This window comes from Castor canadensis, chromosome 5, assembly GCF_047511655.1.
Source record: "Castor canadensis chromosome 5, mCasCan1.hap1v2, whole genome shotgun sequence".
Taxonomy (NCBI): domain Eukaryota; kingdom Metazoa; phylum Chordata; class Mammalia; order Rodentia; family Castoridae; genus Castor; species Castor canadensis.
In genome coordinates this window covers 9957259-9972842 of record NC_133390.1, presented here as the reverse complement: position 1 = coordinate 9972842, position 15584 = coordinate 9957259, and the positions used below count along the sequence as shown (strand labels likewise).

The following is a 15584-nucleotide window of genomic DNA, read 5'->3' as shown; positions in this document are numbered from 1 at the left end:
TTGTGTCATTGGTTCTGTGACAGAATAACACAGCCCTTGTAAAACAGGTGGCTTTGTACTTATTTCCCCTCTGGGGGACAGTTCCAGCTTGCAAAGGGATCAGATTGCACCTTCAAGATGCTTAAGCAGACTTTAAAAATATTGATTCAAACTTAAATCACCTTAAAAAATACAGATGCCTAGGGCTGGTGGAGTGGCTCAAGTGGTAAGAATGCCTGCCTAGCAAGTGTGAGGCCCTGAGTTCAAACCTTTGTGCTGCCAAAAACACAAAACAAAACAAAACAAAAACCAGATTCCTAGCTCTACCTGTAGATCTATGAAATAGATCTGTTGGGGACAGGGGAGGGGTGCATTGTCATTCTAAAAATTTTCCCACATAGGTTGGGACTACTGAACTAGAGAAATGAAAATGATTTCTTGGCTATGTTCGCAGGGATTTCTGAGTCTCTGCCTCCCATAGAGTTGGTTCTGTGACATATGTAGGTGAACAAAAGGCCTCAGTGGGTCATTTCCATAGGAGGGGATTTCATTGTTATTAAGGAAACAGGCATTGCACAAGCTAAGCCTACCTGACAAGTACACACATTCTCTCTCTCTCTCTCTCTCAAACTCACTTCCCGATTGGAAAGTCCTCATGCTGGTCACCTGGTTGGGCCATAAGAGTCAGTAGCCATAGCAGCTGCTGACTTCATGACCTAAACTGCTAATTTGTTCCTTAATCTTTTGTCACCCACAAGTAGGGAGATTTGGCAACCACCAGTAATCCCAGCTACTCTGGAGACTGAGGCAGGAGAATTATAAATTTGAGGCTAGCCTGGGCAACTTAGCAACACCTTGTCTCAATAAATGAATAAATACGTACTTAATTTATGTCACTGATATTAAAATCCCTTTCACCTATGACCCTTGGGGACTTTCTAAACCCTATAAATACCATACTCTTTTGGTATCAAACAAAAGCATCCTAATTTTTGGTAGCACGTGACTTAGTACAATTATGACAAAAAAGCTTACAAGAGACACACTTCAAATATAAAGAAAGTAAAAGAATGGGTGGAAAAAAGACGTACTCTACAGACCCTAAGAATAGAAAAGTGTTGGGACACTGTTATAGTCAGACAGAGCAGACTTCTGTCAGTCAACCAAGACTCAGAAACTGCAAAAGAAGGCCAAAAAAGGCAGAGTGTGGTGTGCATGCCTGTGGTCCCAGCTACTTGGGAGGCAGAGGTAGGAGGATTTCAGTTTGAGTCTAGCCTAGGCAAAAGTCAACACAAGACCCAATCTGCAAAACAAAACTAAAGCAAAATGGACTGGGAGACATGGCTCAAGTGGTAGAGCACTTTGTGCTAGACCCTCAGTTCACTCTCCAGTACTGCAAAACAAACCAAAAACCAAAACCAAACAAAAACCTGCAAAAGAAAAAAGGACTTTATTTGGGGCTCTAGGAATTACAATTCAGACTTCTCCAAATCAGTGCCTCAAAGAAAGCAGGGGGCTTGCTTGACTACACAATATTTTTTTTTATTACAGACCGGTAAAAATTCTTTTGTGGGGAGAATTCTGCTGGAGTTGAGAACAGGGGCCATGTGGCTGATAGAAGATGAAGAAAAGAACGTACACAGGTAGCAGGGTGTGCCAGCCTCTTGTTGTGCATGTGTCTGTGGTAGGGGACAGATGAGCAAAGCTGACACCGTCTAGCTTGTTGGGGGACACAGGTCCTGCTTTCCAAATGGCTTCCTGACCCTTTTTTGAAAAGCTCTTCCAATATTGCTTTTGTCATGATTTTTTTTCCTTTATTTTCACATTTCAAGGCAATGAGCATAAACAGAGGTGGTTCCTTCAGATGCTCTTCACCAGTCCCCACAATGGCAGTGCCTTTGCAGTAAATCCTGTGGTTGGGTTATGTTCCTGGGGTCAGAATCTCAGGGTAGAAAACATGGGTAGGGCGTATGTTAGTCATTTCGTGTTGCTACAACAGAGTACTCCAGACTGGGCAAATTGTAAAGAATATATTTCTTACAGTTCAAGGTCAAAGGCCTGCATCTGGTGATGAAGTTCTTGCTGTGTTATCCCATGGTGGAAGCCAGGAGGGCAAAGAACGTACATAGAGAAAGAAACAACCCACTGCCAAGACAACACTCATCTCGGCAGAGCCCTTGTGACCTAACCACCTCTTAATGTCCCATCTCCCAACACAGTTGCATTGGGCATTGAGTTTACAATGCACAAACTTTGGGGGACACATTCAAACTATAGCATTGTGCCTGGGGCTCATCTCTCTGAGCGTTCTCAGGACGTCAGAGGTCCCCACAGCTCCTCCTTACACTATCTTGCTCTGGATCCTTTTTTCCCTGCCTCCTCCCCTTTTCCTCTCATCTTCCAGGCCTAATCTCATCTGTGAATTCAGCTTTTACAAAAGCCAAGAAGAATCTTTTCATCAGCCCAAATCCTTGAGGCAAGGATTTGGAGGTGGCTACCAACTAGAAATGAGTGGGGAAGAAAGGGGACCAAGCCCAAATTAATATTTTAGCAATAAACCCACACCTGGAGCTTTCCCCAGGTAACTACAATTGACTCACTGTGTCTGCCATGGGATCCTCCAGTCTTTTGTTTATAGGGACCATAGCAATAGAGGTCCTTGACTCCCTGCCCCAAGACTTCAACCATTTAAGACAGTACTCACTTTCTGCAGGACTTCCCAGCTCACTCAGAAATCACTTGCTGAGTGAGGCTGAGCTATGTTATTCCCTCTGCAGCAGCATAAGGGGTGGAAATTTGGTTTCAGGACTCAGTCTACACTGGAAAGCTTGCTGTCCTCCTCTGTGCGCAGCTTGGTCTTTCTCATGCACAAGAATGGGCTCCCACAGCAGTCCAGATATTTTCTGTCTTATCATGAAATTGCAGTGATATGGTGCCTAAGAATTTGCTACTCAAAGTGTAGTGTGTGCCCCCAGACCTGTGGCATCTGAATCTGTGTTTTAATAATATCCCAGGTCATTTGTGAACACATTACATTTCAAAGGCTCTGCTCTAGAGTGTACACATCACATGGATAGGAGCTGAATATTTAAGAAATATTTTCAAACATGAAAAATTTGCTTATTAAATTGGCATAGCTTAAAAATAAAGAGATTACAGCAGTGTTTCTGTTGATTAGGTACTTTTTATTAGACACTGCTGGTGAGAATGTAAATTAGTACATTTCTAAAGAGCAACTGATCTGAGAAGTTTTAGAACAATCTGTAGCTCTTTAAAGGACAGATTTCCTTTTGATGACTTGATCTTAGGGAAAAGTTAGGTTGCAATGGAACTTCAAGGATTTGGCTTCATGACAATGGTTTAATTGTTTTTCTAATCTTTTTTTTTACTTACAGATCCCTAGTTTTGCAAGGGAAGGGGGCTATGTGTTCTGCTAAACACATTTTCTGGATTCTTTGCAGGTTAGGGGCGACCAGTGTGATGTAAGAGGAAGTCTTGGATGACACTTCCAGAAAAACACTTTAGGAAGGGAATCAGTTCAGCGTCCTTCTGACCTATGACTCCTCAGAGTTCCCTTTATCCTGCCTGGATATCTGTGGGGTGCTGGGGAATGACCATGACCCAAAGACAGCACCACCCCCTCCCAGATGTTTCCTTATATGAGATAATTACAGTCCTCACTTGTTCAGGTCACTTTCAAGTGTTTGATGGTGGCAGTTGAACACAACTCCTAATTTATATACAACCTACCTGTCCAAAAAATAGGGACTTGATTAATAAATTATCATTTATCCATGCAAGGAAACACTATGCAGCATTAAAAAGTCATGCAGAGATGTGATTTCAAATTATTTGCCATAGAGGACACCTCCCCCTTTTTATATTCAGTCTTTCATGCGATCACAGTAGATAGCACTGTTATAAGTATATATATTTAACATATGTAAGTATATATTTATACTTCTAAATATACTTTTATTTATACATATATACTTATATATTTATTCTTATATATACTTATAACAGTTAAATATATGTTAACATATATAACATATATATACTTGTAAGTATATGTAACATATATACTCATAACAATTAAATATATGTTAATATATAAGTATATATATTATAAATATATTTATAAATATACTTATAACAGTGCTATCTGTCTATCTGTCTATAAATTTTTCCAGCCTTCACCAGTCTTTGTCAAAAATGAAATCACATTCATCGTAATTATCAAAGTTTCCCGACTGGTGGTCCTCACTTATGTAACAACGGCCTCTTCCTTCTCAGCCTCCCCAGTCGTAAGTGAGGGGCCTTCGGGGTGTCCTACCTGTTGAGAACATGGATCCATTGGTTCATGGTTTTCACCCCCTGCAGAGGTACCCAAGGACAGGAGGAGCCCCTTGTCCTATCACTGGTGCCCCAGGAGTGGGTGCCATCCGTCCACATACCCACTTGTATTCACCATGCCTAAAGGAGCTGCTTTGCACACGGTATGGTTCTGCTGGCTGGGGCTCTTCCACTTGCCAAAAAGAAGCAGGAGGACTAACGGCCTTCTGGGGCTGAAATACTTGGGGCTCGACTGGGACCACAGGCCGTGGACGTAGTCAGTGTTCTTCATCATTTTCTAGATCCTGGCATCTAGAATCTACCTCCCAGACTTCCTCCACTCTTGATGAACTCATATGGTGGCTTCAAGTTCATTGGTATCAACTGGTTCCTACCTATCCCCCTGTGTGTTTGTGTGTTATTAAAGTCATATAAATTAGAATTAAAAAATTTAATAGTAATTCCTGAATGACCAGATTGGGGTGCTTAAAATTTTTCTTATTTATATTTTTAAAATTTCTACAATATACATGTACTAAAAATATTAGGATATCCCCCAAATCAGCTCTGACTCTAATCGTTGAAAGCACTTAATTGTTTAGCACATCTGTCTGTGAGCTTCCTACCATCCAAGGTGAAGCATTTTACCTATGTTTCTGTTGGAGTGGTGGAGGTGGGAGAGGGGAAGAGGCAGGAATATACCATACACATAAAAAGTCATGAAGGGCTGGGGGTGTAGCTCAGTGATAGAACACTTGCCTAACATGTGTGAGACCCTGGGTTCCAGCTTCGACATCCCCCACCCGCAAGAAAGTCATGTAGAACTGTGGCATCAATGATTTCTAGTAGAGTACACGTCTTTTTTTATGCTCAGTTTTTGGCAGAATCCCAATAGCTACTTGTGAGTCTTCAGGTTTAACCAACGGTGGATTGAAAACATTAGTGAGTAGATGGGGGTTGCATCTCTTGAACGTGATTTCTGATCATTTTCCCTAAACAAGACAGTATAACAACTATTTGCAGAGCATTTGCACTGTTTAGGTGTTACACGTAATCTAGAGACGATTTAAAGTACATGGCAGGATGGTCACAGGCTTTGCTAAAAGACTACACTATTTTACACAAGGAACTTGAGCCTCTGTGTATTTTAGTATCCGCAGATGACTGTGTGCATGCATAGTAGACTGAAGAGAGTCTGAAGTCTGACAGTGCTTCCTACCAAAGCTCAAACCTTCCTTCCTTCTGGGACTTGGTGACTTGACATTTCAGGATGTCGCTCTTTGCTTTGAGGCTGGTGGCAACTGATTTAGAGAACACAGGCTGACCACACAGCAAGTTGCATCACAGATCTCCTATAAGGGCAGGGGGGGATGGGGGAGCTCAGTTCTCACCCTGGCACATTACGAACACTGGGGAGTGGAGGGTCACAGTGAAGGTAGTAGGGTGATCAGAATGATGGTTGATATTATAAAGGACGAGGATGATTTTCACATGGAAAACCAGGAAATTTCCTAATTCCCATTCAATTCTTCCTTCCCTTTCACAGCTAAAGACTGTTGGCCTCAGGCTGATCTGTGGAAAGCTTCACTGGCCTGATGTGACTTTCAACTCAGCTGGGAACTACACTGCAAATTGGTGATACTGGCACAGAGGGTCTCCATTGAGCTGAGTTCATTAGTGGTTTCACTTGATGAAAGCCATTCTCTCAGCACTGGGAACTCTACTTTGAGGGGTAGACTTTTCAACTACCCTGTTGCAGGGGACAAAGCTTCAGAGCCCACATTTCATTGTTAAAACAAAAGAAGGCTCTTCCTGTGCCTTGGAGGACTCCTGAATTTCTGTGCCATCCCCACTTCTGAGCCACTCCTAATATCTAGGAATGGGATGCTGGGTGGGGATGGGAGGATGGGGGTGGCCCTCCTTGCTTTAGCTTCAGACTATTCCTTTTTTTTTTTTTCTTTTATTATTCATATGTGCATACAAGGCTTGGGTCATTTCTCCCCCCTGCCCCCACCCCTCCCTTACCACCCACTCCGCCCCTCCCTCTCCCCCACCCCCTCAATACCCAGCAGAAATTATTTTGCCCTTATTTCTAATTTTGTTGTAGAGAGAGTATAAGCAATAATAGGAAGGAACAAGGGTTTTTGCTGGTTGAGATAAGGATAGCTATACAGGGAGTTGACTCACATTGATTTCCTGTGCATGTGTGTCTAGGTTAATTCTTTTTGATCTAACCTTTTCTCTAGTTCCTGGTCCCCTTTTCCTATTGGCCTCAGTTGCTTTTAAGGTATCTGCTTTAGTTTTTCTGCGTTAAGGGCAACAAATGCTAGCTAGTTTTTTAGGTGTCTTACCTATCCTCACCCCTCCCTTGTGTGCTCTCGCTTTTATCATGTGCTCATAGTCCAATCCCCTTGTTGTGTTTGCCCTTGATCTAATGTCCACATATGAGGGAGAACATACAATTTTTGGTCTTTTGGGCCAGGCTAACCTCACTCAGAATGATGTTCTCCAATTCCATCCATTTACCAGCGAATGATAACATTTCGTTCTTCTTCATGGCTGCATAAAATTCCATTGTGTATAGATACCACATTTTCTTGATCCATTCATCAGTAGTGGGGCATCTTGGCTGTTTCCATAACTTGGCTATTGTGAATAGTGCTGCAATAAACATGGGTGTGCAGGTGCCTCTGGAGTAACCTGTGTCACAGTCTTTTGGGTATATCCCCAAGAGTGGTACTGCTGGATCAAATGGTAGATCGATGTCCAGCTTTTTAAGTAGCCTCCAAATTTTTTTCCAGAGTGGTTGTACTAGTTTACATTCCCACCAACAGTGTAAGAGGGTTCCTTTTTCCCCCCGCATCCTCGACAACACCTGTTGTTAGTGGTGTTTCTAATGATGGCTATTCTAACAGGGGTGAGGTGGAATCTTAGTGTGGTTTTAATTTGCATTTCCTTTATTGCTAGAGATGGTGAGCATTTTTTCATGTGTTTTTTGGCCATTTGAATTTGTTCTTTTGAGAAAGTTCTGTTTAGTTCACTTGCCCATTTCTTTATTGGTTCATTAGTTTTGGGAGAATTTAGTTTTTTAAGTTCCCTATATATTCTGGTTATCAGTCCTTTGTCAGACTATTCCTTTTGACCTTTTCCTTCTTGTCATTGTCCTGTGAGCAAAATATCTCCTATCCCCATCCCAACCTGTAGTGTTCCATATTGCTTTAAACATCTTCAAATCAATCCCCTTTTGCTTTAAATGGGAATGCTTTCACATCCCACCAGCTCCACAACAGAGCATAAACCACTCCATTTATTTTCAACATTTTACTTCTTAATAACACCAGCTAACGTTTGTTGAGCACATAGCCCATTTCTGGCATATATATGAGTTAGCTTACTCCTGACTGCAGCCCTATGCTGTAAGTACTTTAAGAAACCCCATTAGTTAGACAAGATAATTAACTCTTGGCAAGAGCCTTGGCCTGAGGTCCCCGTGTGGAAAGTAGCAGAGCTAAGATGGACTCCAACTTGAGTAACATGCCATGACTCGGGTTCTGTGTGATCCTTCTGGGATCCTGTATTGAATTTTTTAAACACTTAATCCTGTCATTCAGAGTTTCCAGGGGTTTCCATGGTGCTCAAGGAGTGCAATTGAAGGACGGACTGTGGGGATTCAGATCAGATCAGTTGACAGGATCCACTAGGCTGCAGCCTCCTAGCTAAGGAACAATATGGCGGCCCATCCTGAGTGACACTGCAGCTTGGTGCTGGGTGGGCTTAAGATTGCCTGAGTTTTAACTGAAAACTTCAGAAAGAGATAATTATCCACTTTAGCAAATAAGATAGAGGGAATTAAAAGATGGCATTTTGAACTTGTTCAAACATTTCTATGTAGAAAATAAAAGATTTTTATTATTAGCTTCATTAAAGTTTTTTAAGGTAAAATTCATCTAATATAAAATTACCCATTTAAAGTATACAATCCAACGATACTTAGTACATTCATGACGTTCAGCCCTTAACTCTATCTAGTTCCCAAAATTTATGACCCCAAAAGGAAACCCTGCACACATCAGGCAGTTATACCCTCTTCCTCCCTCTCCCCAGTTCCTGGCAACCATCAACTTTGCTGTCGCTATGGATTTGTCATTCTGGATTTGTCATGTGAACGGACTCTTACAATATATGGCCTTTTGCACCTGACTTTTGGCACTTGGTGTGTCTTTGAGGGTCATCCATATGGTAGCACATTCCAGAATTTCCTTCCTCCCTTTTATTTTGGAAGGAGATCAGTGCTGGAGATGGAACCCAGGGCCTAGTGTATGCTAGGCAGATGTTTCTCTAATATCCCCAGCCCAGAATTTCCTTCCCTTTAACGGTCAATATCCCATTGTATGGAGAGACCCCATTTCCTCTATCCATTCATTGCTCACAGATACTTGGGTTATTTCCTCCTTTGGGCTACTGTAGACAGTGCTGCCTTGAACACTCAGCTATCAATATCTGAGTACTATTTTCAGTTCTTTTGGGTATAAACCTTGGAGTGGAATTGCTGAAGAATCTATTAGCCTCATTTTAAAAGTAAAAGGCTGGCCAGGCACCAGTGGCTCGTGCCTGTAATCCTAGCTACTCAGGAGGCAGAGATCTGGAGGATCTCGGCTCAAAGCCAGCCGGTTTAAGAGACCCAATCTTGAAAATACTTAACACAAAAAGGGCTGGTGGAGTGGCTCAAGGTGTAGGCCCCAAGTTCAAGTCCCAGTAGTGTAAAAAAGAAAAGTAAAAGGCTCAAAGAAATCATGAGGTGTCCAAGGTCACATGACAAGCCAGCACTAGGATCCCGATCTTCTCTCACACTTCTGCCATTATAAGGGCCCTGACCACAGGCAACATCATTCACTCACTCCCCAAACATTTTAGGACAACCAGAGCTAGCCTTTAGGGTGCATTTAACAACTCTCAGAAAAAAAGCTTCCTATGCCAGAAACCTCAGGAGACGCAGAAGTAGGGGGCTGTCTTTAATCATAAGTCACCAGGACTGGATCACACTGCCATTGCGACAACCCAGTACCATTTGAGCACTGCGTTGAACTTGAACACAGCGTCTCCTGTCTTGCCACATATTTTGATGTCAGGGTGGGAATTTCACATTGATTCTTCTGCAGACAAAAAAGTCTACTGTCACTAGTTCCAGTTGTCTTTCACCAGCTGCATTTCTTGATTGACCCTGGGGTGGGGTTACCCAATTTGGTTCTGGAATTCGGGAGTCTGTGAGTGGCACCGTGGAAGGAGAGTCTGTTGCTGGCAATGCACGCATGCTTCAAGGGTTAAACGACAAGGCTAGGAAGAGAAGGACCTGATGACAGTCCCAGCTCAAATGGGAGGTGGGGAGCTTAAATGAGATGGGGAGGGGCCGGGCTTTAGCATCAGGCAGCTGATTTTTTCCGTGGTTTCTAAGGGAATTTTACTATGAAGAGGTAAATTCTAAGGTCTGCTCCCGACTTCTCCCTGCCTCCTGCGTTTTCTGTAGAGCAGGGTGAGTGGGTTACAAAGTAGAGGTGGCTCCTCCGGGTCCCCCCCTTCTCCCTCCACTCCTCACCCTGGACCTGCTGACCCGATTAGTCAGAACCCTGCAAAGCCCATTGAGGAAGGCTCCCTGGCTAATCGCATCTGCGCACCCACGCGGGGACAAACGCCCCGGCGTGCCCAATGCGATGCGATTCTGCAGGCTTTGCGGGGCAGTGGAAAATTCCATGCTCTCGGCCCGCGTGGCCCCCTGGGCTATGAATTGGATCCCGCAGCCAGGGTCGCCAGGCGGAGTCAGCACGCTGAAGAGCGGCGATCAAAACCAGCCCAGGGTCCAGGCTTTTCTCATCGGGTCACCAGGCGACCAGTTGTCGTTTCCCTTGTTCTCTCCATCTGTGGGTCAGAGAAACCATTTCAGCAAATCCAAGAGAAGCAGGCGACGGCGGCTGTCTCACTCTGGGGGACAATGGTGGCATTCTTCCCCGTGTGGGGTGTGTGTGTGTGTGTGTGTGTGTGTGTGTGTGTGTGTGTGATAAACCACCAGCCCCAGCCCCCACTTGCCTACCCAAGCTATAAATCCTACCTGAATTGTACCCCCCCCAATTCCTCTGCTAGGCTTTGCATTCGGGTGGGGGTGGGGAGAGAATGGAGGAAGGAGCGTCTTCACACAGCTTGAACTATGGTGCCCTTGTAGAAGAGGCCTGTGGGTCCTAGAGAGAAAAAAGTTTCATTAGCAAAAGCACTTGATGAATAGGAGGAGGGAGACCCAGATCAACAGGCAACCCAAGGAAACAAGATAAGAAAATTCCAGGGCCACAGAGGAGGGATACATTGCTCATCTGTCACTGTGTGTGTGTGTGTGTGTGTGTGTGTGTGTGTGTGTGTGTGTGTGTGTGTGTGTGTGTGAGAGATTGGGGGTGGGGGGCTGGGGATAGTAGGGGAGAAGAAGGCTAGATGCCTGCCAGCAGGGAAGAGGAGGTGCCCCAGCCTGTGTTCTGAGCCCAGGCTGAGGGCTGTGTTACTAAATCTCCATATTTTTTAACCTCCCAGAATTATGGCAGCAGACTCACAATATTTCAGGAGATTCAGACCTGTTTCTTCTCTTTGCAGTGGGAGAGAAAGAACCCAGAGAACACAGTCCAACATTCTAAACACAGCCCTGTCCAACTGCCTCCTGCCAAAACGGAACTGCAAGAGCTTCTTCCGGGGTTGGGGGGGTTGGGGGACAATGGGTGGCTAGCTGAGAGGCCCAAAAGAAGGAAAGGGAAAAACCACGGGTGTTTCTTCTAGAAGCAAACAGGACATTTCAGGAAGAATCCAGTGGACGCAAGAGGAAGAAGGGCCATACACAGTCCAAAAGCCCTCAGGTAAGAGTTGAGACTCTGCAAAGCATATCTCTAAACAGTGCACTTTGGTATACTGAGTACTTTGACCTGACTGACATTGGAAGGGTCTCAGAAACAGTCCCTTTCTGACCTTTGCCTGACCATCTTTCTTTGACCCCCTAGAAACTACAACCTCTTTCTCTCCAAATCTCCCAAAGGCAGCCATATGAAACAACTTTTTTGTGTAAAAGCTGGCCATAAAGGAATTCTCTGACCTACCTGTTTGATAGTAGATTGCATTCCAGAAAGGTTCCATCCTGTCCCAGGAGGAAGGAATGTGGCACAGAGGACAAAAAGAACAGGAGCACTCAGGCCTTGCTGCTTCCCTACTCAGTCTGTTACCATTGGGAGATCACAGTTCTGAACAGCTACCCATCCTTTACTGTAACGTGAAAGAAAACGTCAAGAGGGAGTAGCATTGGTTTGAGTCACTTAAAATGGAGTTAGGAGGTCATTGTTAATTACATCTCAGACATGTCCACAGATGAAACTTTGAACTGGGAAACACACATACCCAACCTCTGGTTTCAGTTGACCCTTAAAATGTTGTTAACCCCTGCTGACCTTCGGTACAATGGATCCCTTCCACAAAACTACTTGCACCCAATCCCTTCTTACAGGACAGCTCAGCTTCTGCCAGCACCAGTCATTATTCCTAACAAATAATGTCATCATCAGCCCCTTACTGTTTGAAGCTATAAAAACAGCCACCATTTTGTAAAACCTTGGAGTCCATTTTTAAGACTCTTTGATCTATGTTTGCCCAGATTGCCACCCTAATTACCCATAAACAAATGCAATTTTCTTTGTTCTTGAGTAGGTTGATGTCATCCTATGTTGACAAATTACATGAATAGTTTTTCTTGTCTTTAGATCTTCATTTCCAAAGAATAAAGGTGTTATGCTTTTTTCTTGTCAGTCTGTCTTTTGTTTACGGGCCTCACTGGTATTACCCATTTCCGCCCTTACAGAAGTAAACAAAGTCCAGCACAGGGGACAAGAATCCCAAATGCTCCAGTTCTGCAACTGATCAGGTTGTTGCAATTTCTGACCCATTTACCATCTAAGGTCACCTGGGAGACTTCCGTACTATGACTAGAAGTACACGGAAGTGAGAAATACATGGAAGAGATTGTTATCAACATAAACAATGCATAATCGATGCCATTTTAATTGAATTAACTTTCAGCTAGAGCCACAGCTGATCAATCCATACACTTATTGATATATTTCAGTAAATACTTATTAAACACCTACTATATATGTGTCTGGCACACTTCCGTGAGTAGTGACACAGCACTGAACAAAACATGAAAAGCCCAGCTTTTGGGAAACTTACATTCTCATTGAAGCAGACAGGTGACACAATAAATAAGAAAATGATAGAGTTTTCATGGTATTATAAGTGATGTGGAGAAAAATAAAGCAGGAGAAAGGGGTAAGGTCATGGGAGGTTGGGGAGCATTTTTTTGTTTTGTTTTTGTTTTTGGGTACTTTTTAAGACAGGATCTTGCTATGTAGCCCTCACTGGCTTCAAACTCTTGACTCTTCTATTTTTGCCTTCCTTGTGCTGGGATTACAAGCATGTACAGCCATCTATTTTTAATAGGGTGCTGAAACAGTCCTCATGGAGAAGAAGGTGGTCTTTGAGTAAGACCTGACAAGCAGGTGAGGGGGTGAAACCTATAAATTTCTAGAGGAAGAGCAGTTTTGGTGGGGGGTGTTTGCAGATGAATGCAAGGCTCTGAGCTAGGACTGTGGCCTTTCTGTTGGAGAAACAGAAGGTGTGTGCTGTCTCTGAAGGGCTGTGAGTGATGGGGTCAGTGGCTAATGGGGTGGAGGTGGGAGTCAGGGTCTAACCTTTTGTACTGGCTTTTATGGTGAATGTTCTTGGCAGATGGGAGGACATGGCTTAGGCAAAATCTTGGGTCTCAGCTCACTGTAATGGAACTGTAATTTTCACATGGAGACTGGCAAGCCACCAACAAGTATTTATTGCAAGACTTGCTATGTGTTCTAGGCCTTTCTGGAAGCTCAGAGAACATTAGGTGATAGATCAGAGATCCATGGCTTCAGGAAGACCACAGTCTTGTTGCCAATAAAATTTAATCACAAGAAGCAGTTAGTGACCAGAATGAGATAGTTTCTATTGCTTGCCATGCTGCTGGGAGGGGCCCTGAAATCAGAAGGAAAACCTTGGACCTTTGGGGACCCAGAGGTACCCCAGGATTGTGCTGGGATCATAGTAGGAGCCTAATGATTGTTTGAGGACACAGAGTATCCCAAATTGAGTAACCAAGAGCACTTTGGGGCTAAATAAGTCCTCTCCACCAGATGCAGGGTGGCCTGTAGGCCCTGACAACCACTTACCTGCTGGTCAGAGTGCTACCAGTACACAGCTGTGCTGTCGGCATACATGGTTCTCCAGTCACAGGGTGATAAAAGGCCTCACAAAGAAATAAACGAGTCTGCTGGTTATAGTATGGAATTTTCCTTCCATGAGAATAAAAAAAAAAAAAGGACTCCTGAGTCTAGGCCTCAGCCTCACTTCTGTAATGGGACAGCCAAGACCCTGGAATCAGGACCTGCCTGGAGGCAGCCATTTCCTGCCCCAGAAGCCAGTCTCCTTTCCTGGTTTCTGACCCTTGGTTTGGTAATCCTGTCCCTCAAGTCTCACCAAGCAAAAAGGGTGACCAGGAATGAATAAGTTAAAAGTTGGCTAAGAGAGCCCCATTAAAGCCTGGCCATCCAGGCCCTGGAGTCCCTCTAGAATGCAGAAATGCTGGTCCCCCTCAGAGGCCATCCACGTGTCCCATCCTCGGCCTCCTCGCCTTAGGAATCAGGGATTCTATTCCACCCTGGGTTTCAGGCTATAGAATCGCCATTTGCCTGAGGGACAGGTCTGAGCAAGTGCTCTGACCTCCAGGGACTCAGCTATGCCCACCCCAGGCTCTGAGAAACCAAGACAACCTCACGCGCTCCTTCCCAGCACAGCCGCAGCTAGGCTGCTCTGGGGACAACAGAGGGAGAGATAGGAAACATTGTCCTGTACTTCCTTCAAGGACTGAAGGTTTCAGGTTTTAACTTTTTGAATAAGTAATGCATTATAGGTTTCAAAAAAAATCAACAAGTATAAAATATTACATAAGGAAAAGTGTCCTTTTCCACCTATCCAGTTCTTGCCCTCACCCCATAGAGGTAGCCTCTTTTGTTAATTTGTTGGCAATCCTTTTAGACATTGTTTTTTTTGCACAGATAAATTGAATATATATGCTTCCTCTACTCTCACCTCTTTTTCTCCTTCATCGGTGGTACACAGCACAGCGTTCCCTGCCTCCCTGGTTCCAGGGTATTTTTTAGAGTTCTGTTCATCGTGATATTCAAAGCATTTCTTTCTTCTTTACTGATGTTTACTCTTCAAAATGTGCCCAAACAATTCCCTATAATGGGCATTTAAATGGCTTGCAATGTTTTGTTTTCAAACAATGCTACCATAGATAATTTTGCAATTCTTGCTTTAGTACACCATCACATTCATGCATATGGAAAATTGCTAGAAGTGGAACTGCTGAGCAAAGGGCAAACGCATCTCTAGTGGGTGGGACAGATGTAAGATGACACTCAGATAGGGACCCGCCCATGGAGCTCCCAGTAGCCGCATATGAGAGCCAGTGCCTCTGATTCAGAGATGATCAAAAGGGTTGCTTCCTAAACTTTTGGATTTTTAGCCGGGTACTGGTGGCTCACTCCTGTAATCCTAGCTTCTCAGGAGGCAGAGATCAGGAGGATCATGGTTTGAAGTCAGCCCCAGGCAGCATGAGGGACTGAATCCATACCATCAAAAAAAAAAAAAATCTGCTGAATTCTTGCATAATATCTGATAAATATTAACTTGTATTTTTTTATGATTGACATTGAGCATGTTCAAAGACCGTGTTTCCTGTTACCTGCCCATATTTGTCATTTTCCTATTGATTTGCTAATCTTTTAAAACTTACTAGAAGCTTTTATTTTTTTCTGCATTCAGGATTGAACTCAGGCTTTACACTTTCTAGGTGGGCACTCTACAACTTGAGCCATGCCCCCAGTCCATGTTTTGCTTTTTTAGTTTGTTTTTCAGATAGGATCTCCAGCTTTTGCACCTGTTCCTCCTCCTACCTCTGCATCCTGAGTAGCTGGGATTATAGGCATGTACCACCACGCCTGCCTGAAGCCCTATTTTTGTGTATGAGGGAAATTAGTGACATGAATTAGACATATTTCTCATTTTATTATTTGCTTGCTGTTTTTGCTTAGGATATGTGTGTATGTATATGTGTGCACATATGCATGTCTTAAGACTGTTGTGATGTTTGCCATGGAAAA

At 43.7% G+C, this 15584-nt stretch overlaps 1 long non-coding RNA gene across 1 annotated transcript; it reads right to left on the bottom strand.

Moving 5' to 3' along the window:
* Positions 1 to 8211: 8211 nt before the first annotated feature.
* On the bottom strand, positions 8212 to 11007 carry LOC141423029 (uncharacterized). Its single transcript, XR_012447692.1, has 3 exons — positions 10905 to 11007; positions 10418 to 10544; positions 8212 to 10227 (listed from the first exon to the last, which is right to left on the bottom strand). It is a non-coding gene; the product is annotated as an uncharacterized lncRNA (long non-coding RNA).
* Positions 11008 to 15584: the final 4577 nt, after the last annotated feature.